The sequence below is a fragment of the Lissotriton vulgaris genome, chromosome 3_1 (genome assembly GCF_964263255.1).
Source record: "Lissotriton vulgaris chromosome 3_1, aLisVul1.2, whole genome shotgun sequence".
NCBI classification, from domain to species: domain Eukaryota; kingdom Metazoa; phylum Chordata; class Amphibia; order Caudata; family Salamandridae; genus Lissotriton; species Lissotriton vulgaris.
The window spans coordinates 740,555,456-740,578,524 of record NC_141689.1 but is presented as its reverse complement, the minus strand read 5'-3'; positions in this window follow the sequence as shown (position 1 = coordinate 740,578,524).

Below are 23,069 nucleotides of genomic sequence, written 5' to 3'. Positions count from 1 at the left end.
CACATTCAGTCCATCACTTGTTGTTTTTGCAATTGCCGCCCTAAGTGCGCTGGGGATGCCCAGACGTGGGTCCCAGGCACTCCACACCACTTGGAGTCAAGCTAGCCGGGCTGATGAGAGGTGTTACCTCGAAACCGGTCCGGTCCTCGGATGCTTGATTCTGTTCTGGGAAGGACATGGCTTTTGTAGTTCGGACTGGACTGTTCCCATGGGGCAACAGGGTCAGAGCTGATTTGCATATCGCCATTGTCTAACCCAGGGTGGTGTGGAGTGCAAAAAAATGATGGATTTGGGCCCGGGTCTTTTGACTGGGGGAGTGTGTGACATTGATCCACATTCAGTCCATCACTTGTTGTTTTTGCAATTGCCGCCCTAAGTGCGCTGGGGATGCCCAGACGTGGGTCCCAGGCACTCCACACCACTTGGAGTGAAGCTAGCCGGGCTGATGAGAGGTGTTACCTCGAAACCGGTCCGGTCCTCGGATGCTTGATTCCGTTCTGGGAAGGACATGGCTTTTGTAGTTCGGACTGGACTGTTCCCATGGGGCAACAGGGTCAGAGCTGATTTGCATATCGCCATTGTCTAACCCAGAGTGGTGTGGAGTGCAAAAAAACGATGGATTTGGGTCCAGATCTTTTGACTGGGGGAGTGTGTGACATTCATCCACATTCAGTCCATCACTTGTTGTTTTTGCAATTGCCGCCCTAAGTGCGCTGGGGATGCCCAGACGTGGGTCCCAGGCACTCCACACCACTTGGAGTCAAGCTAGCCGGGCTGATGAGAGGTGTTACCTCGAAACCGGTCCGGTCCTCGGATGCTTGATTCCGTTCTGGGAAGGACATGGCTTTTGTAGTTCGGATTGGACTGTTCCCATGGGGCAACAGGGTCAGAGCTGATTTGCATATGGCCATTGTCTAACCCAGGGTGGTGTGGAGTGCAAAAAAACGATGGATTTGGGCCCAGATCTTTTGACTGGGGGAGTGTGTGACATTGATCCACATTCAGTCCATCACTTGTTGTTTTTGCAATTGCCGCCCTAAGTGCGCTGGGGATGCCCAGACGTGGGTCCCAGGCACTCCACACCACTTGGAGTCAAGCTAGCCGGGCTGATGAGAGGTGTTACCTCGAAACCGGTCCGGTCCTCGGATGCTTGATTCCGTTCTGGGAAGGACATGGCTTTTGTAGTTCGGACTGGACTGTTCCCATGGGGCAACAGGGTCAGAGCTGATTTGCATATCGCCATTGTCTAACCCAGGGTGGTGTGGAGTGCAAAAAAATGATGGATTTGGGCCCAGATCTTTTGACTGGGGGAGTGTGTGACATTGATCCACATTCAGTCCATCACTTGTTGTTTTTGCAATTGCCGCCCTAAGTGCGCTGGGGCTGCCCAGACGTGGGTCCCAGGCACTCCACACCACTTGGAGTCAAGCTAGCCGGGCTGATGAGAGGTGTTACCTCGAAACCGGTCCGGTCCTCGGATGCTTGATTCCGTTCTGGGAAGGACATGACTTTTGTAGTTCAGACTGGACTGTTCCCATGGGGCAACAGGGTCAGAGCTGATTTGCATATCGCCATTGTCTAACCCAGGGTGGTGTGGAGTGCAAAAAAACGATGGATTTGGGCCCAGATCTTTTGACTTGGGGAGTGTGTGACATTGATCCACATTCAGTCCATCACTTGTTGTTTTTGCAATTGCCGCCCTAAGTGCGCTGGGGATGCCCAGACGTGGGTCCCAGGCACTCCACACCACTTGGAGTCAAGCTAGCCGGGCTGATGAGAGGTGTTACCTCGAAACCGGTCCGGTCCTCGGATGCTTGATTCCGTTCTGGGAAGGACATGGCTTTTGTAGTTCAGACTGGACTGTTCCCATGGGGCAACAGGGTCAGAGCTGATTTGCATATTGCCATTGTCTAACCCAGGGTGGTGTGGAGTGCAAAAAAACGATGGATTTGGGCCCAGATCTTTTGACTGGGGGAGTGTGTGACATTGATCCACATTCAGTCCATCACTTGTTGTTTTTGCAATTGCCGCCCTAAGTGCGCTGGGGATGCCCAGACGTGGGTCCCAGGCACTCCACACCACTTGGAGTCAAGCTAGCTGGGCTGATGAGAGGTGTTACCTCGAAACCGGTCCGGTCCTCGGATGCTTGATTCCGTTCTGGGAAGGACATGGCTTTTGTAGTTCGGACTGGACTGTTCCCATGGGGCAACAGGGTCAGAGCTGATTTGCATATCGCCATTGTCTAACCCAGGGTGGTGTGGAGTGCAAAAAAACGATGGATTTGGGCCCAGATCTTTTGACTGGGGGAGTGTGTGACATTGATCCACATTCAGTCCATCACTTGTTGTTTTTGCAATTGCCGCCCTAAGTGCGCTGGGGATGCCCAGACGTGGGTCCCAGGCACTCCACACCACTTGGAGTCAAGCTAGCCGGGCTGATGAGAGGTGTTACCTCGAAACCGGTCCGGTCCTCGGATGCTTGATTCCGTTCTGGGAAGGACATGGCTTTTGTAGTTCAGACTGGACTGTTCCCATGGGGCAACAGGGTCAGAGCTGATTTGCATATCGCCATTGTCTAACCCAGGGTGGTGTGGAGTGCAAAAAAACGATGGATTTGGGCCCAGATCTTTTGACTGGGGGAGTGTGTGACATTGATCCACATTCAGTCCATCACTTGTTGTTTTTGCAATTGCCGCCCTAAGTGCGCTGGGGATGCCCAGACGTGGGTCCCAGGCACTCCACACCACTTGGAGTCAAGCTAGCCGGGCTGATGAGAGGTGTTACCTCGAAACCGGTCCGGTCCTCGGATGCTTGATTCCGTTCTGGGAAGGACATGGCTTTTGTAGTTCGGACTGGACTGTTCCCATGGGGCAACAGGGTCAGAGCTGATTTGCATATCGCCATTGTCTAACCCAGGGTGGTGTGGAGTGCAAAAAAAATGATGGATTTGGGCCCAGATCTTTTGACTGGGGGAGTGTGTGACATTGATCCACATTCAGTCCATCACTTGTTGTTTTTGCAATTGCCGCCCTAAGTGCGCTGGGGATGCCCAGACGTGGGTCCCAGGCACTCCACACCACTTGGAGTGAAGCTAGCCGGGCTGATGAGAGGTGTTACCTCGAAACCGGTCCGGTCCTCGGATGCTTGATTCCGTTTGGGAAGGACATGGCTTTTGTAGTTCGGACTGGACTGTTCCCATGGGGCAACAGGGTCAGAGCTGATTTGCATATCGCCATTGTCTAACCCAGGGTGGTGTGGAGTGCAAAAAAACGATGGATTTGGGTCCAGATCTTTTGACTGGGGGAGTGTGTGACATTCATCCACATTCAGTCCATCACTTGTTGTTTTTGCAATTGCCGCCCTAAGTGCGCTGGGGATGCCCAGACGTGGGTCCCAGGCACTCCACACCACTTGGAGTCAAGCTAGCCGGGCTGATGAGAGGTGTTACCTCGAAACCGGTCCGGTCCTCGGATGCTTGATTCCGTTCTGGGAAGGACATGGCTTTTGTAGTTCGGATTGGACTGTTCCCATGGGGCAACAGGGTCAGAGCTGATTTGCATATGGCCATTGTCTAACCCAGGGTGGTGTGGAGTGCAAAAAAACGATGGATTTGGGCCCAGATCTTTTGACTGGGGGAGTGTGTGACATTGATCCACATTCAGTCCATCACTTGTTGTTTTTGCAATTGCCGCCCTAAGTGCGCTGGGGATGCCCAGACGTGGGTCCCAGGCACTCCACACCACTTGGAGTCAAGCTAGCCGGGCTGATGAGAGGTGTTACCTAGAAACCGGTCCGGTCCTCGGATGCTTGATTCCGTTCTGGGAAGGACATGGCTTTTGTAGTTCGGATTGGACTGTTCCCATGGGGCAACAGGGTCAGAGCTGATTTGCATATGGCCATTGTCTAACCCAGGGTGGTGTGGAGTGCAAAAAAACGATGGATTTGGGCCCAGATCTTTTGACTGGGGGAGTGTGTGACATTGATCCACATTCAGTCCATCACTTGTTGTTTTTGCAATTGCCGCCCTAAGTGCGCTGGGGATGCCCAGACGTGGGTCCCAGGCACTCCACACCACTTGGAGTCAAGCTAGCCGGGCTGATGAGAGGTGTTACCTAGAAACCGGTCCGGTCCTCGGATGCTTGATTCCGTTCTGGGAAGGACATGGCTTTTGTAGTTCGGACTGGACTGTTCCCATGGGGCAACAGGGTCAGAGCTGATTTGCATATCGCCATTGTCTAACCCAGGGTGGTGTGAAGTGCAAAAAAACGATGGATTTGGGCCCAGATCTTTTGACTGGGGGAGTGTGTGACATTGATCCACATTCAGTCCATCACTTGTTGTTTTTGCAATTGCCGCCCTAAGTGCGCTGGGGATGCCCAGACGTGGGTCCCAGGCACTCCACACCACTTGGAGTCAAGCTAGCCGGGCTGATGAGAGGTGTTACCTCGAAACCGGTCCGGTCCTCGGATGCTTGATTCCGTTCTGGGAAGGACATGGCTTTTGTAGTTCAGACTGGACTGTTCCCATGGGGCAACAGGGTCAGAGCTGATTTGCATATCGCCATTGTCTAACCCAGGGTGGTGTGGAGTGCAAAAAAACGATGGATTTGGGCCCAGATCTTTTGACTTGGGGAGTGTGTGACATTGATCCACATTCAGTCCATCACTTGTTGTTTTTGCAATTGCCGCCCTAAGTGCGCTGGGGATGCCCAGACGTGGGTCCCAGGCACTCCACACCACTTGGAGTCAAGCTAGCCGGGCTGATGAGAGGTGTTACCTCGAAACCGGTCCGGTCCTCGGATGCTTGATTCCGTTCTGGGAAGGACATGGCTTTTGTAGTTCAGACTGGACTGTTCCCATGGGGCAACAGGGTCAGAGCTGATTTGCATATTGCCATTGTCTAACCCAGGGTGGTGTGGAGTGCAAAAAAACGATGGATTTGGGCCCAGATCTTTTGACTGGGGGAGTGTGTGACATTGATCCACATTCAGTCCATCACTTGTTGTTTTTGCAATTGCCGCCCTAAGTGCGCTGGGGATGCCCAGACGTGGGTCCCAGGCACTCCACACCACTTGGAGTCAAGCTAGCCGGGCTGATGAGAGGTGTTACCTCGAAACCGGTCCGGTCCTCGGATGCTTGATTCCGTTCTGGGAAGGACATGGCTTTTGTAGTTCGGACTGGACTGTTCCCATGGGGCAACGGGGTCAGAGCTGATTTGCATATCGCCATTGTCTAACCCAGGGTGGTGTGGAGTGCAAAAAAATGATGGATTTGGGCCCAGATCTTTTGACTGGGGGAGTGTGTGACATTGATCCACATTCAGTCCATCACTTGTTGTTTTTGCAATTGCCGCCCTAAGTGCGCTGGGGATGCCCAGACGTGGGTCCCAGGCACTCCACACCACTTGGAGTCAAGCAGGCCGGGCTGATGAGAGGTGTTACCTTGAAACCGGTCCGGTCCTCGGATGCTTGATTCCGTTCTGGGAAGGACATGGCTTTTGTAGTTCGGACTGGACTGTTCCCATGGGGCAACAGGGTCAGAGATGATTTGCATATCGCCATTGTCTAACCCAGGGTGGTGTGGAGTGCAAAAAAACGATGGATTTGGGCCCAGATCTTTTGACTGGGGGAGTGTGTGACATTGATCCACATTCAGTCCATCACTTGTTGTTTTTGCAATTGCCGCCCTAAGTGCGCTGGGGATGCCCAGACGTGGGTCCCAGGCACTCCACACCACTTGGAGTCAAGCTAGCCGGGCTGATGAGAGGTGTTACCTCGAAACCGGTCCGGTCCTCGGATGCTTGATTCCGTTCTGGGAAGGACATGGCTTTTGTAGTTCAGACTGGACTCTTCCCATGGGGCAACAGGGTCAGAGCTGATTTGCATATCGCCATTGTCTAACCCAGGGTGGTGTGGAGTGCAAAAAAACGATGGATTTGGGCCCAGATCTTTTGACTGGGGGAGTGTGTGACATTGATCCACATTCAGTCCATCACTTGTTGTTTTTGCAATTGCCGCCCTAAGTGCGCTGGGGATGCCCAGACGTGGGTCCCAGGCACTCCACACCACTTGGAGTCAAGCTAGCCGGGCTGATAAGAGGTGTTACCTCGAAACCGGTCCGGTCCTCAGATGCTTGATTCCGTTCTGGGAAGGACATGGCTTTTGTAGTTCGGACTGGACTGTTCCCATGGGGAAACAGGGTCAGAGCTAATTTGCATATCGCCATTGTCTAACCCAGGGTGGTGTGGAGTGCAAAAAAACGGTGGATTTGGGCCCAGATCTTTTGACTGAAGGAGTGTGTGACATTGATCCACATTCAGTCCATCACTTGTTGTTTTTGCAATTGCCGCCCTAAGTGCGCTGGGGATGCCCAGACGTGGGTCCCAGGCACTCCACACCACTTGGAGTCAAGCTAGCCGGGCTGATGAGAGGTGTTACCTCGAAACCGGTCCGGTCCTCAGATGCTTGATTCCGTTCTGGGAAGGACATGGCTTTTGTAGTTCGGACTGGACTGTTCCCATGGGGCAACAGGGTCAGAGCTGATTTGCATATCGCCATTGTCTAACCCAGGGTGGTGTGGAATGCAAAAAAACGATGGATTTGGGCCCAGATCTTTTGACTGGGGGAGTGTGTGACATTGATCCACATTCAGTTCATCACTTGTTGTTTTTGCAATTGCCGCCCTAAGTGCGCTGGGGATGCCCAGACGTGGGTCCCAGGCACTCCACACCACTTGGAGTCAAGCTAGCCGGGCTGATGAGAGGTGTTACCTCGAAACCGGTCCGGTCCTCGGATGCTTGATTCCGTTCTGGGAAGGACATGGCTTTTGTAGTTCGGACTGGACTGTTCCCATGGGGCAACAGGGTCAGAGCTGATTTGCATATCGCCATTGTCTAACCCAGGGTGGTGTGGAGTGCAAAAAAACGATGGATTTGGGCCCAGATCTTTTGACTGGGGGAGTGTGTGACATTGATCCACATTCAGTCCATCACTTGTTGTTTTTGCAAATGCCGCCCTAAGTGCGCTGGGGATGCCCAGACGTGGGTCCCAGGCACTCCACACCACTTGGAGTGAAGCTAGCCGGGCTGATGAGAGGTGTTACCTCGAAACCGGTCCGGTCCTCGGATGCTTGATTCCGTTCTGGGAAGGACATGGCTTTTGTAGTTCGGATTGGACTGTTCCCATGAGGCAACAGGGTCAGAGCTGATTTGCATATCGCCATTGTCTAACTCAGGGTGGTGTGGAGTGCAAAAAAACGATGGATTTGGGCCCAGATCTTTTGACTGGGGGAGTGTGTGACATTGATCCACATTCAGTCCATCACTTGTTGTTTTTGCAATGACCTACATATGCAGCATCCACAGAGCCTGCAGGCTAGTCCTCGTCATAATAATAATCTTCATCCTCATAATAGTCACCCATTATTTCCTTTAAAAAAGGTAATATGCCAACTGGAGGAGAAGTAATAGATATTGACAACCCAAAGGGCAATGCAGGGGGATTGTACACCCCAAAGCAAGCCAAGTAATGCAGGGATAAGCTTGTCAAAAATTAAGTGTGGAGGGAGGGCTTGCTGAAACACTCTAGGCAAAGCCTATGCAAAAATTGTACAACCCCTGTCTTTTATTAAACAGGGGCGTGAGGGGCTGAGACCTGGAAAGTGGCCGTAGGCTGAAAAGCCGATTCAAATCTCCTCAGGAGAATGCTTGCAATGCGCTTCAGAAGGCTGTCACTGGAAGAATGTAAACACGGCCAATGTGCATGCGCGGTGACAAGCGTGTCGGTCTTTGAGAGAGAGACGCGCTACTGGACACGCGCCTCTCTATGCCCCGTCTCCCGCTCCACAAAATGCACAGCAGGCGGGAAGAGCGCGAGCCGAGAACCGGGGGGTGAAGCACACGCCCCCGCAGCAGCGCCGCAGAAAGAGCGGCCAATACCGAACAACCCCAAAGAGAGGATCAAAAGCGAAATGCGCGTGAAAGTGAAACCAGCAATAAAGTCAAATAACATACAGGAAGCGCGCAAACCACAAGGGCAAGTAGCGGTAATTGAAATAACAACAATGCAAGCACAATGACATAGATATAAGAAAAGTGCACTTAACTGGCTGCGAAGCAGCAAAGAAAGAGGAAGTGTTGTCTCCTATGGCACCTTTTATACTGTATAATCTCTATGGTTGTTCAGGTGCTCGTGGGATATGTAATTTTTGTGTTCTTTACTGTGTTTTTATTGGCTGCTGTTTGTGGACAGTAAAGAAATGAGAAAGCCTAATCGGAGCCTCCGTCCTGCCATAGAATTTAAAAAATGCTGGCATTTTGACCACTCTTACCTGTGGTGACTGGCGGGTTTGTTCAGTACGAGGCGCTGTGCATGTGAAGGTGCTTGGGTTTTGGGCCCAGCCTTTTACTCTCCTCAGCTGTGCACGACATGATCTCTTGAGGAGCAGTGAACACTTAGGGGTTCTAGCCCGTGGGACTGCTCTGTGTGAGGAGAAAGTTGCACGAGGAACGTGTGTTTAAGCACTCTCGTGAGAAGAGAGCTGCTATATTGGATTGGGATCATTTATATTACAAAATAAGACATGTGTGGCAAAGCCAAAACGGTTGTACCTTAACAAATAAGTGTTTATCTGACAAGGGGTTGAAAAGTATGATTGGTGATAGAAAGTTATTTGGATTCATCTGTATTGTTGGCATATTTTAGGTATGTATTTTAAGAAGATTATTTTGTTAAAGAAATGGATAGTGAGCAGGGCAAGAAGTTTGCTGTGACTTGAAATATGGTGAATGAGGAGATTGTAAAAAAGCTAATTCAATTTGAAATGAAAAAACAAGTGAAGAGACCATGGAAGGTATTCTAAATATTAGGAAAGGGGAGGATGTTGAGTCAGGTGAAGAGTTTTATTCCCTTTTGGAGCGAGAGGGAGTGAGTAGTGAAGTTGGAATACAGCGTGCAAGGAAGACCAGATGTATTGAAGACATTGATATGTCCAAACAATGCATGGATGGCTTTCATGCAACTGCAAAGAAAGGTGTCCTTTGTGGCACAAGTAGAACAGATGTTCTTAGCAGCAAGCATGGAAAGGATACCCTCAGCGGTACACAGGAAGAGGAAGACTTTGAAAGTGGTTTGCATATGACAATGCCTGGCAATAATTTGAAAGGTTTGAAAGATTCTTGTAGACTTGCAAGAGGATGATGACTATGAAGATTTTGAGGAGATGTAGGCAGATGGTTCAAATGATCTGGTTAGGATCTGTTTGGGGGAGATATGTTTAAACCCCTTAATATTAAGCATCCAAGAAGTGGAGAATGGTGGCCTCTGGAACACGTAAGCAAGTTTATAAAGACTTGGATATGGAAACCCTTTGGTAGGGAAGTACAGAGATTAGTAGTACCGGAGTGCTCCAGACCACAAATTGAAGAGAAAGTGTGTACCACCCTGAATTTGGACCCGGATATTATTAGTTATTTGTTTTGTTTTGCTGATAGGGTCCCAAGGAAAGGTTTAGAGAGTTCCTTAAGGAAATGCCAAGGTAAGCTTTTAAATGTTTTAGGCCCCCTAGCACGAATTTTGGATATGATGAGGAAACATATACAAATGAAGAACAAGTGGATTTGGATTTATTGAGAGGATGGAGTCAAAGGGCTCTGGTACTTTTGGGAAATGCTAATACCGGTTTGTTACAAGAAAGAAGGAGAGATATCCTTATGAAGATAAATCCAAAATTTGAGGATATGGCACAGAAAGAGACAGGTAAAGATGCAAAGGGGTTGCTTTGCAGAAGGTCTAGTGAAGGGCATTAGAAAATATGTCAATACATTCACAGCTTTAGATAAAGCGCAAGATGATTTGAGGAAGGTTTTTGGAAAGGCCTGTAGGAGGATACTCTTTACTGTATCACAGATGTCCCAATGCAGTATGCAGTACAATTCACAGTATCGAAATCAATAAAGAGGAAGCAGTTATCAATCAAAATCAGGGTTTTATCCTAGCTGATGAAGAGCAGGAAGATAAAGCAGTTCTCGAGAGGGCAATGTCTGCGCAAAAATGGAGGACAAGGTGAGTATGGGGATTATTTTTGGTTCTTTCCCCAGAGAAATACGAGGACATTAAAGATATTTCAAGAAAGAATGGGAAAAGTTGACCCTGGTTAAGCACAATTCAAGGGTATACAATATTATTATTATTATTTTGAAGCTTATAAAGCGCACCGCTACCCCCAACGGGGGTGTCCCGGCACTGCGGACAACAAGCCACAGGAGGGATCAAACGCAGCTAAAGATTGGAAAACAGCCAGGTTTTTAGTTTACTCCGGAACAGTGGTTCTGATGTAATGAGCCGAAGGCCCAGTGGTAGGCTGTTCCAGAGTTTTGCAGTAACCACAGCAAAGGCTCTACCTCCCGTTCTAGAACAGCGAACGCGAGGGGTACTGATCAGGTGGAGATGATTGGATCTGAGAGCTCAGGTAGAGTGGACAGGTTTAAGCCTATTTCTCAGGTAGACCAGGCCAATACAATTAAGGGCCCTGAAGGCAAAGACCAACACTTTGAATTGAATGCGACAGGTCACTGGCAGCCAGTGTAGCTTCACCAGGTACGGAGTGATAGAATGGCGATAAGGGATGTTACAAATCAGCCTGGCAGCAGCGTTCTGCACAAGCTGCAGCCGTTTGATCAGGTACGCTGGGGCTCCTACGTACAAACTGTTAGATTAATCAAGATGAGAAGTGATTAAGGCGTGTATAACAATCCTACGAGAATCAAAGGGGAGAAAAGGGAACATTTTCCTGATCATGCGGAATTTACCAAAACAGGGTGCGGTGACTTTGTTAATTTGGGTTTTGCAAAACAAAGCGTTGTCAAATTGGAAACCCAAATTACGAGCTGCTTGAACTGGGACCGGTGGGGGGTTTAACTCCAAAGGCCACCATAGTCTAGGGGGAAGTGGAGAACTTTGATTGAAGAATAAGATCTCGGTCTTATCCGTATTAAGTTTGAGATTGTTGGTAGTCATACAAGAGATGTTAATAAGGCAGCGTCGAAAGTTGGTCAAGCTGCCGTCAGAGTGATCTCTAAAGGAGAACACGAGCTGAGTGTCATCAGCATTAGAGATCACTCTGACCCCCCAGGATTCAACCACTTCGGCCAGGGGAGTGAGGTAGATTTTAAAAAACAGAGGGATAAGTGCAGAGCCCTCTGGGACACCGCAAAGCAGAAGTTTCTCTTTGGAGACAAAAGGTCGGAGAAAGACCTGCTGAGATCTACACATCAGAAAAGATCGCTTTACTGCAATACGTCGATGATCTGCTGATCACCGCACGAAGTGAGCCCGAATGTGAACAAGCATCACTGACAGTTTTACATTTTCTGGCCGGCAAGGGACACAAGGTGTCTCCTTCGAAGCTACAATTCTGTGTTCAGCAAGTTGTGTACTTGGGTCACTTGCTGTCCAAAGTGGGGAGACAGCTCACTCCCGATCGCATTCAGTTAATTGTAAATATGCCACAACCCCAGACACAAAAGGAAGTGCGGGCCTTCATAGGCCTCACCTCGTACTGCAGACAATGGATTCCTCAGTATGCATTTCTAGCCAAACCACTCATTCAGTTAACAACACAAGAGGCAGCGACTTCGATTGTCCTTCCCTGGACTCAGGAACATACATAAGCCTTTGAGGAATTAAAGAAAGCATTATGCCAAGCACCAGTTCTAGCGACACCATGTTACAGCAAACCTTTTACACTTTTTGTTACAGAACGTGAGGGTACAGCACTGTCTGTCCTCACTCAAGACCAAGCAGGTTCACATAAGCCTTGCGCTTATTTTTCAAGCACATTGGATTCAGTAGCCCAGGCACTCCCTGCGTGCTTAAAGTCGGTAGCAGCAACAGCATTAGCAATCAGACAGAGCGATTCAATTGTTTTAGGACATCCATTAACAGTTCCACATTCTGTAGAGGTTCTTTTAAACAGAACCCAGACTCAACACTTGACCATAGCACGATTGACAGGTTATGAATTGACACTATTCCAGCCACACATAGAAATCAGACGCTGTAGCATTCTGAACCCCGCAACATTGTTACCTGCAATTATGACAGATCCAACACCGCATGATTGCATAGAGATCATTAATACAGTAACAAAACCTCGACGGGACCTAACAGATGTTCCACTGACAAATCCAGACCTGACACTCTATGTGGACGGTTCATGCATGAGAACAAGTACAGGAGAATTAGTGGCCGCGTATGCAGTGACCACTGAAACTGAAGTTAAAGAAACACACCGTATTGACACATTGTCTGCTCAAGCGGCGGAGCTCATCGCTCTGACCCGAGCTTGTATTCTAGCCAAGAACAGAAATGTTAACATATACACTGATTCCCGCTATGCGTTCGGAGTCGTACACGACTTCGGCATGTTATGGCAAGAAAGAGGTTTTTTGACCTCTCATGGTGCCAAGATCCAACACGGTCCCCTCATTCAAACACTATTAGAAGCAATACATTTGCCCTTGGGCATATCAGTCATGAAGTGTAAAGCACATACTAAGGTTACAGATTCTGTGTCCCAGGGTAACGACCTGGCAGACCAGACAGCAAAACATACAGCATTGACTCACACCCGGATTACTGATGTGACAAAGACAATAGTACCAACTCAGTGTATGTCAGTCAGGGATCCCACCCTAGACGTAATCGATATTCAGACACATGCCACTTCAGATGAAATAAAGAAATGGACTGAACTAGGAGGGATCCAGACAGATCAAGGATGGGTCACAAAGGGAAAAACTACATGGTTCCTCCCCGACTCCATGGTTCAAATCATGATAAATACAGCACATAGTCCTGCACATCTAGGAGAAAAAGCTATGTTAGACAGTTTACAGAATCTCTGGTACAACAAACACTTACGAGCAGCAGCAAAACAGAAAGTGCGTACTTGCATGATCTGTTGTCAGTTCAATCCAGGTAAAAGCGTCCCTGTAGAGCAAGGTGGATTTCATCCTCCCGATCATCCTTTTGAAGTCCTCCAGATGGATTATATCCAGATGGACCGTTGTCGAGGATTCAAATATGTCCTCGTAGTTGTTTGTGCACTTTCTCGTTGGACCGAAGCATACCCAGTCTCAGATTACACTGCCCCGACCACTGCCAAGCAGCTGGTTCGAGAATTCTTCCCACGATACGGCCTGCCTCGTATCGTGTACTCAGATAACGGACAGCCGTTCTCATCCGAACTCATGAAGCATGTCTCCCTTTTGCTAGGATATCAGTGGAAATTTCATTGTGTCCGACATCCCGAAGCCGCAGGCCTTGTAGAGAGGCATAACCAGACACTTAAGATCCGCCTTGCCAAAATATGCCAGGAGAAAGGGGTCGACTGGATAGTCGCCCTGCCAGTTGCACTGTTCTATATGAGAATGGTTGCACATTCGAGATCAGGACTATCCCCGTACGAAGTGGTCTTTGGCAGACCACCGAATATGTGGGGGACGCCCATTCCTAAGAAAATTACCGATGTTGATTGTAACATGTTGACAGATTACCTTGCCTCCTTGATGTCTGCACTCCAATCATGTCGTTCACAGGTTGCCGCAGCCTTTCCTGACAACACTGATGTAAAGCCGCATGATGTCCGTCCTGGCGACATGGTCCTAGTTAGGAACTTCGACAGGAAAAGCCCGCTGGAGCCCCGCTGGAAAGCGCCGAAGACCGTCCTTCTTACTACGAGGACCGCAGTGAAGTTGGAGGGCAGAAAAGGGTGGGTCTATACGAGTCATATTAAACTATGCAACGAACTGAAACCAGACCCTGACTCGCCCACCCCCATCAAAGACTGTATTAAACCTAGTGACTTTAAAATACCCGAACGAGAGAAAACTCCCCAAGAGGGGTATCGATTAAAGCTTCGATCTAGCAAGTCAGACAGTTTAATTGTTTAAGTCCTCCCCTAGGTGAATCGGTTAAATAGTTTCTGACATGTATCCCCTAGATCGAGATAGAGAGAGAGAGAGACAATTCAAGAAACATACATACTGCAAATCACTGCGTAGTCACTGTGTAGTGACATTATTAATTATGTTTTTTCTAAGTATTCTGATTATTGTTGCAAGTATACTTCTTCCTATCTATTGCCCTATTTTCAAGCGTGAACAATCTGCTTACAATGTTTCTGCTGAACATTCTTTTAGTAAGTTACCTCCACATGAACTTTCTTACAGACTTGCGCTGCGCAACAACACATTCATTAGTATGTTACATCACTCCCATCAGACTAATAACGCTACAAACTGCTGGATATGTGGCCGACTCCCTCCCTACCAGAATTACAAGGGAGCTCTGCCCCTCTTTCCATACCCGTTCACTCACAACGGCTCCTGTGGTGCATGGTTTAAAATAATTAATTCCTTAGATCCTGATATTGCTGTTTTCGACGGGAGCTGGGTTTGGGGAAATCTGAACTTAGTCCTGCTCGACGTCTGTTACCCTGATAAGGAGGGACTCCCCATTAGACTAGGAACTGATCTAGAAAATGAAGTATATGGATTAAGTAATTACACAATTAACCTTATGATTCTTACTGTTGAATCCGAAGCTGCACCAGTTCTGCCCGCTATGTCAGTATTACCAGTCACTGGTGAATTATGTGTCAGGAAGAAAGGTTCAGTACACTTAGGTCATAGTAAATGTACTACTGTGGTCGAATTCAGTGATCATGGTAAATCGTCCTTTAAAGCTACCCGTCATTCTTATTTTGTTTGTGGTCATACCGCATACATACGTTTACCTCCAGATTGGGATGGTACCTGTTATATTGCATTCCTTCTGCCACCTGTTTTTCTAGCCCCTCCTGATTATCACAGAAACACAAATCTAGTAAAGAATAGACTCCGAAGAGATCTCCCGCTTGTCGACTATACAGAAACGGCATGGGAACAATACACCGATTTTAATAAGGGATTCTTTTTCTTTTTAGGCCCCGTCCAAAACAGTAAATTAATACGTAAATTAACTAGAACCCTTGAAGCAGTAGTACATGAAACTGCCTCCGCCTTAGGTAACCTAACAGAGGAGCAATCCGCCATGCGGGTTGTTGTCCTTCAGAATCGTCTTGTTATTGACGTCATCTTGGCAGATAGAGGTGGAGCTTGTAAGGTCATCGGGTCAAGTTGTTGTGTTTTCATTCCAGAAAACGCGCCATCTGTATACAAAGCTATTACACGTCTTCACAAAATTGCAAGTTTAATACATCAGAATCCAGGCACCTGGACTTGGTTCTGGACAACGTTGTCCGCTTGGGGATGGAAGATCCTATCCTTCCTAGGCGTTGGCCTTGTCATAGTATTCAGTTGCTGCCTGTGCCTACAGTGTGGGCCGGCGATATGTGGACTGTGTGCCACATCGTGCATTGAACATTCCAGTTTTCTCTCAAACAGACAACGGAAGAGAGACGAGCAAATGATGTTACAAGAACAAACTGATCAATTCATGAGGATCGATATATCATGAAGGGTCCGTAGGGAACAAGGAGGGAATGAGGAAATATAAATTTTTGGTCAAGTTATGTTCCCTATCGTGTACCCCACCGTCTCCATGTACGAGTTAAAGTGCATGTAACTTCCCTCCTGTGCCAGCTATGAAGACGCAAATACATTTGCGTCCAACGTTAACATGTCCTCTTTCAGACCCACCCTGAATGGGTTGGATAGTCCGTTCCTAAGTATGCTATGCCAATGTCTTTTTGTAGTGTACTTTACATGTTTTTCAGCTCTGGCAAAGTAGGCCCTGAATTTCTGCCATCGAGCCTTTTTTTCTTCCTTCTGACTCTGAAAGCCTCTGCCCAGGCTGCCCCCGTACCTGTGAACTCTGCTTTACTTCCAGCGCGGCCCACCACGCTTAGCTCAGCCTGCTGCCTGCCAAGACTGACTACAACCTTCGAGTTATCTGTTCCGCTCCTCGAAGATACATTCCTGCCTACTAGTTTCAGTAAACATTCCCCAGCTGCAGAGCCAAAGGGCCGGCCTGTCTCCGTGCAAGTAATTCATAGCCTCTGTTACCATGCTCCCATGGAAGGCCCATGCCCCCACGCTTCTCATGCAGACACTCAGGCGCTTATACACGCACTCACAGTCAGTATAGAATAGCTTCTGCCCCAGAGACCTTTCCGCCCAGATAGCTCAGTTCCTAAACATCAGATACCAGATATGATAGAAGCACAAGTTGATCTGACATGCCAGACTTCTGTCTCTTTCCGTCAGTGTAAATGTCAAGCCCCCTGCACCCTCCAGTTTCACGCCAATCACACGTCATGCAGCTGCGCGCGCATCCAAGCCTCCGATTTCTGCTGACATTGCAACATTTCTGTTTAAGTGCCACCCACATGTGACACCTACCTGTAACGTTTCTAGAGTACGCCTCCAGTTACGCCTAGTCCACGCCTTCTGATTACGTACTAGTAACACGTGGATGCTGTTATCTTGTCTTCTCTCAGCTGTTACGCCTACTATATTGCTTTCTATGATGTAAATTAAGTATATAAGCTATGTACTGTCAATAAAACATTGCTCTATCCCTTCCTGAACCCTGTGTGGTTGCAGGAACATGATATCCAGTTCCGGAACGATTCCTTTTTAAGGAATAAAACCCCTAAGAACTCTAACACCACGGACTCTGTTTTCTTTCTTTCCGATTGAGTTATTATTGATTAAGTACTTACCTGCCTAGAAATTAAGATGGTAAATTAAATATTTACGACAGTCAGGCGAAGGAAGAGCACAGTTCTGAATGAATGTGGACGAGATATTAATGATTTTATCATGAAAAAAGTCAGAGAGACCATAACAAAGGGTCTGACATGGGGCAATCGGGCAGGCCAAAGCTGGGGGGTTAGAACATTCCTTAATGATGTTAAATAAGGTATTTGATGAATTTTCAGCAGCCTTGATTTTCTTTACAAAATATTTCCTCATGGTAGCGGGCTTAAGTTTGTGGAAATTCATCAGAGCAGATCTATAGATAGTTTTAGTGGCAGAGTCATATGTCAATCGCCATTTGCGTTCCAATTTTTTACATCTGCTCCTTTCCTCACGCAAAGCCATAGAGAACCAAGGTGCAGACGGCTTTGATCTTTAAGAAGCTAGCGGTAACATTGGAGCAATAAGATCAGTGGAGGAGGAAAGACAGGTGTTGAACTTGGAAACGTCTGAGTACAGATCTTTGGAGGGCTGCCCTATCAGTTTAGTAAATATGGGTTCTAAGGCATTACAAATAACCTTGTACCATTTTCTTCCATGGTCCCTGACTTTTGATGGAGAGCCGAATGGCTATAGCGTGGTCAGCTCAAATGGGATCAGGTAGTGATCAGACCAAGTGAGAGGTAAAGAGGGAAGAATAGTTAGGCCAGATTGATTAGAGAATAGGAGATCAAGAGTGTGGCCTGCTAAATGTGTAGAGCAGAGAGCGAGGAGGGTTAAGCACCGGGGGGGTTATATACCGGGACGCCTGCTAAAATGGAGGAAGAGGCATCCAAGATGGTAAAGAACATTGCTTCAATGAGGCCCAAGTTAGCAATTTTCCTAGTAGTAATTTTTAAATGGGATTGTAAAATAACAGCCATACCCCCACCTGCCTATGTACCCTCGAAATTTATTCCCACAAAATGATAGCAAGGTGGAGTAGCCAGGTTGATGTCAGGATTGGAAGAATCTTTAATCCATGTATCTGTCAAAAACAGGACATCCAAAGCTTGGGTAGAAAGCGAAAGCCAGATATTACTGCCATGGCGGGGGACAGAGCGACAGTTAAGCAGACCACCCTTGAAGGTCACCGGGTAACTAGGCAGCCTTGAATTCCTAACCTGCATAACAGAGCATTTTCTAGAGGGTTCCAAGGCAAAAGAGCAATGCATGCATCTAAAATTCTGTATTTCAAGCCCAAAAGGACTGCACTGTACTGCAGGGGTGCAGGTACCGTTTCTCAGCCTCAGAAGCTGAGACCTGGAAAAGCAGAGCCAGGTAGTCAGGGGGGAACCAGCAGCCTGGCTTGCGCTGGTCGCGGGCCAGGCAGGGGCCAGGTGCGGTTGGGTGCAGATGGGCTTGCCTTTGGCGCGCCTTCGGTGCGCCACCGGCGCGCCCGCTGCACGCGTCCGCTGCACGTCGTGTAATGCATGGCACTAAATAGCCTAGACCGCTGACCCCTTGCTCCACCCTCGCGACTGGAAGTGATGCACGGTCGCCCTTGCTACCCTCCACAACAATCGGGCAAAGCCAGTGGTGGACCGGGGTAGGAGGAAGAGAGATGAAGGTACGAGGTGCGGATGCACAAAGTAAAAATTAAACGAAGAATAAACGTACATGTAATTGTGAGCAACAGTGCAAGATAAGATCTGTTTTAAATACTATGGCAGTCGACTAGCAGCTAGTGCAAACCAGCCTCATAGTAACGCGTGTCCGCTGCGCGTTGTGTAATGCATGGCACTAAATAGCCTAGACGCTGACCCCTGGCTCCCCCCTCGTGACTGGAAATGATGCACGGTCGCCCTCGCTACCCTCCACAACAATCGGGAAAAGCCTGTGGTGGACCGGGGTAGGAGGGAGAGAGATGAAGGTACGAAGTGAGGAGGCACAAAGTAAAAATTAAGCGAAGAATAAACATACATACAATTGTGAGCAACAGTGCAAGATAAGATCTGTTTTAAAAACTATGGCAGTAGACTAGCAGCTAGCGCGAACCAACCTCATAGTAACGCGCGTCCACTGCGCGTCCTGTAATGCATGGCACTAAATAGCCTAGACCGCTGACCCCTGGCTCCACCTTCGCGACCGGAAGTGATGCACGGTCACCCTCGCTACCCTCCACAACAATTGGGCAAAGCCCCTGGTAAACTGGGGTAAGAGGGAGAGAGATGAAGGTACGAGGTGAGGAGGCACAAAGAAAAAATTAAGCGAAGAATAAACGTACATACAATTGTGAGCAGCAGTGCAAGATAAGATCTGTTTTAAAAACTATGGCAGTAGACTAGCAGCTAGCGCAAACCAACCTCATAGTAACGCGCGTCCGTGTTTGGGAGTTGTCCTTAGCGAAAAGAAGAGCAAAGAGAGATAAGGATGTCAAAGGAACAAGAAAGTATCATAGATTTGGATATGTAATCCTTATTCAAAAGGGTGTGATAGAGCAAGTAAGAGAGTCAGCAAAAGTTTTGTGAGCAACCTATTTTTGGTGGAAAAGAAGTACAAGGGATGATGTCCGGTCATACATTTCAGGGAGTTAAAAAAGTTTTTAGTTTACCAGCATTTCAAAATGGCAGGGATTCATTGTCTAAGGGATTTGTTGATAGCAAAAGATTGGTTAGTAAACTTGGGTTTAAAGGATGCTTATTTTACTATACCTGTGGTGAGAAGGGGCCAAATGTTTTTACAGTTCAGATGGAGAAAGAAGCTTTTTCAATATGTATGTTTACTTTTCAGTCATTTCTCAGCACCTTCGAGTTTTACACAGGTGATGAGGGTGGTTGTACCTTTTTTCCGTCAGAGAGGGACAAGTATAATTATCTACTTGAACGATATACTGATATTGTCACAAGACCATGGGGAATTGAAAAGAGAGATGCAGGAAGCAGTGTGCAAATTGAAAGAATTAGGATGTATTCTGAACAGAGAAAATCCTGTTCTGCAGCTTACCCAAACTTTAGAGTTTTGGGGATTTCAGATAGATACAATAGAATGTGTTTTACATCTACCAGAGAAACAGGTAAAACTGAACAGAAAGGGTTTGAAAAGAGAGTTTGTAACGTTGAGAGAGTTGGCAAGAATAATAGGTCTATTATCTTCTTCAATAAAGGCTATTTTTCCAGGTCCTCTCTATTATCGTGTGTTGCAGAGATTGAAAGAGGAAGCGTTAAGGATAGGTTTTGGTATGGAGACAGGTTAACATGGAGTGCAGAGGCAAAGGAAGTGTTGCTCTGGTGGATGAACAATATGGAAGCCTGGAATAGACTTTCAATTTTTGGAAATGCTCCAGACAATGTCTTGGGGACGGATGCAAGTTTGAGTGGTTGGGGAGAACATTTAGGGAAAGTGGAAACAAGTGGAGTTTGGACAATAAAGGTCACATTATTTGTTTGGAATTGGCAGCGGGTTTGTATGCTCTGAAGAGTTTCAGGAAAGAACTGAGAGGACAGACTGAATTGATAAAAATGGACAATGTGAACCAGTTAGGGGGGATGAGATTCTGAAGTTTAGCCGATTTGGTAAAAGATTTGGGGAATTTTCGTCCAGAACACAGTTAGTGAGGGCAGAATACTTACCAGGCGAACTAAACATACGTGCAGATTGCAATTCAAGGGATTTCAGCAATTAGAAGCTGGATCGCTGTTGTTTTTGCAGGATAGACTGTGTGTGGGGTCCTCTGGAGGAAGATCTTTTTTTGTGAGTTGATTAACATACCAGTTGCAGATGTTTTTTAGTTTGGGAGCAGATCCCTTGGTGGTCAGCGGTGGAAGCATTTCAACAGGTGTGGAGAGGGAGGAGAGCTTATGCTTTCCTCCGTTCACAATGATACAGAGAGTGCTCATGAAGTTGAGACAGGAAAAGTGGCAGATTGTGCTGGTAAAACCTTTCTAGGGTTCGGTGGTTTGGTTTCCATCAATAATGGAGTTAGGATGTGCAGATACCTTTTTTAATTCCTGCAATGGTCGGTCTTCTGAGAAATGCAGAGGAAGAGAAAGATGAACATCCCTTAGTTCATAGCGGAGTTTTGAACCTTCTTGTTTGGAAAGTTTCATGACATCTGTCAGTTTCGAGGGACCTTCGATTAAGGCTGTAGAATTGCTGGAGGAATCCTGGGCTCCTGGAACTAGGAGTAGGAATTTGGAGAGTATAGTCTAGTTGGCTCGTGGAAAGGAGTTTGGATCCCGTGGAAGCTCCAGTAGTGGAGGTGGTTAATTGTTTGCTACAAATTTTTGAAGTAGGTGTAGAATATCAGACAAGAAATTGTTACAGGTCTGCAATTTCAGCGGGTCACTCTCAAGTGGATGAAAGGTCTGGAGGAAGAAATGGGATGGTGTGTAGAGTCATAAAAAGTATGAGGATTAATAGACCACCTAAAGCATGTTACAGTGTGCTGTAGGGTGACAATGCTGTGCTATCACCATTTTTGTGATGGCCAGTGAATAGATAATTGGACTCGAAGATACTTTCCAAGAAACTGGCATGTTTATTATGTCTGGTGACATGCAAGAAAGTATCGGATGTGAAGGCACTGGAGGTAAGTAATAAATTGATGGGACCTGATGGAATGTATTTTGACATTTGGAAGAGAACAAAGACCATGTTGGACTCCGTTTTTTATCCAATTTTTACAGAAGAATGGAAACTGTGTGTAGTGAATTGTATGTTAGAGTATGAGAGTAGAGTATTGGAGCATAGGAGAGATGGGGAGAATACACTGTTGATTTTTCATGTGAAACATTGTCATGCAGTGAGTACAGCACTGATTGCAAGATGTTATGAAAGAGAGTAGTGTTGATTTGGATAGATTCAAATTGCATTCTTTACATGTATTTGTCTAAGGGCAGTCTGGGAATAGTTTCAAAAGCTGCAGACTGGTCAAAAGCAGGTACTTTTGCAAGGCATTATTTTAAGCCCATTAGGCATGTTTCAAATGTTGTGTTGAAGGACTTTGAACATGCATAATGGTAGTCTCTGGTCTTGAAATTAAACAGTTTTTTTTCCAAGCGTTGTGTAATGAGAATCAAGATTTAATTAGAGACACAGAGGCTAGCATTATCCCACCCTCCACTGCCCATGTGGGTAAGTTTAAAAAAAAAGTTTGTGAATGAATAATAGAAGAGTTGTTATTTTGTGGTATCTTTCATGTGTAGAGGTTTCATTGTTCATGCTGTGAAAATGTTGTGTAATAAATGATAAGGATAAAGAAGAAGAAGGAAAAAGATTAATTTGTTTTGGTCTTTCTACAGAATGAAGAGGAAGAAGTGTTGTATGAAGTTTGCGTTTAAGAAGAAATACTTAAGAAGAGGGTCAGTCGCTGTGTTAAAAGAGGAGGAAAGTTCAGTGGATGGGTTATTTATGGACTTTGGTGTTCTGGTTCTAGTGTTTAGTGTTTTGAGAGTTCTTTAAAGGTGCTGCAGGAGTGACATTAAAGGTTATTATGTATAATGCTAGCCTCTGTGTCTTTAATGAAATCTTGATTCTCATTACACTACGCTTGGAGAGTCGCCATTCTCCCTCATCTTGGTGGCTTGCAGATGATAGCCATTTACTCAAAATGTCAACTTGTGTTCCTTTGAAAGTAAAGAGTAGACTTATTGTGCAAGTGAGTTAGTCAAGACCGTACACTGTCAGTCAGCCAGTAACATTATTTTGGTAATAGAAATGCTCCTTTACCCTCAGATCAGACTACAATCTCTGTGCTGTTCACAGTGGCATAAGCACAGTCATTATGAGCACCCTGCTCTTTTATGTCATATCTAATTGTTTATTTATTTGTGTGTATTGTTTGATTGAGTAATAAAACTAGTCTGTGCATACTGATCTTTGATGTTAATTTATATTTATTGAGTACATTTTGCATCACTTCTTGTACTGGAGGCCACTGGTCCAAGATTATTCATAGATGCTGGATCCAGAACTTAAAAACTGCCTAAAAAATCTAACTATTGGGGCATGTAGTGGCCCAAATCAACTAATACACTGATCCTTTTTTTATGAGAAGTGCTCTGTCACCAGAGGTTCTTTGCCACACTTTACAGAACTGCTGAAATAGGTAAATAACTAAATTGATAGAAATCACTACAACGGTTCGTCTCAGTCTCTTTGACTCAGGTTTATTGGTCATGCTTGATTAGAGTATTGTAGAGAGCACTTTCTCCCCAGTTGCAAGGGAGCCTAAAATTGTAACCCTGTTGAAACCTGGAAAACATTAGCCATACTGTTCCTTATACAGACTATCACTCTCAATAATACATATAATAATGACATTCAGGCATAGATTGATACTAATAGTTACCCTTCCTTCGTGCCAGGTGTTGGACCTGTCCCTTTTTG